The sequence below is a fragment of the Hyaena hyaena genome, unplaced genomic scaffold (assembly GCF_003009895.1).
Source record: "Hyaena hyaena isolate Hyena2069 unplaced genomic scaffold, ASM300989v1 scaffold_1264, whole genome shotgun sequence".
NCBI classification, from domain to species: domain Eukaryota; kingdom Metazoa; phylum Chordata; class Mammalia; order Carnivora; family Hyaenidae; genus Hyaena; species Hyaena hyaena.
Window position 1 is genome coordinate 216,432 of NW_024081899.1, and position 840 is coordinate 217,271.

Below are 840 nucleotides of genomic sequence, written 5' to 3' on the forward strand. Positions count from 1 at the left end.
CAGATGAAGATTTCCTACTCCAAAAAGGGCTAAGTGAAAGTGATAGAGTAAGATCTCCATCAAAGTAACAATGGGCCAAAATCAGGGCCAAGGCTAACAATGGGGAAAATGTCACACCCTTAAGAAATGGGTTAATTCATGGAATGGACATAAGGCTACAACTGAGGATCAGAAGAAACAATGGACTATAGAAATGGAATGACAGGAAGGCCTGGGTGCTCCGGTGGTTGAGAATCTGTCTCTTAATTTAGGCTCAGGTCATAAACCCAGGTCATGGGATGAGTCAAGCATTGGGCTCTGTGTTGAGTGTGGAGCCTGCTTAAGATTCTCTCTCTCAAATTAAAAACATAGATAGATTAATTAATTAATTAATTAATTGGAATGGCATATATACAAACAAATCAAATAAACAAATAAGTTTTAAAAAATCTCAAAAGAACATGCAGGTCATGAAAACCAAAGTGAAGTTAGGGATCATATAAGGCAGCTGGATGATATAAGGCAAAGATTCACACGTCTAAAAGAAACCAAATCTTGAGCTTTAGAAGAGGCTGTAACTCAGGACCAAGTGTGCAACCAGACCAAAAAAAAAAAGTGTTACATGCCTAAAATGGGTTTGAGATAAAGTTTACTGGGGAAAAGAAGTCTTTACATAAAGTCTTTTATACTGGTAGAATCCATATGCTGACTTCTAAAGTTGAGGAAAACTGGTTCTCCAGCAAAGAGGAAATTAAGCCAAAACTTAATTTTAATCCTCAAAGATTGTTATAATTTTGCACATTGATGATTTGAAATATTTTCAGATACAAATTTTAGTAAGTGGGATTTAAGAAGTAAATC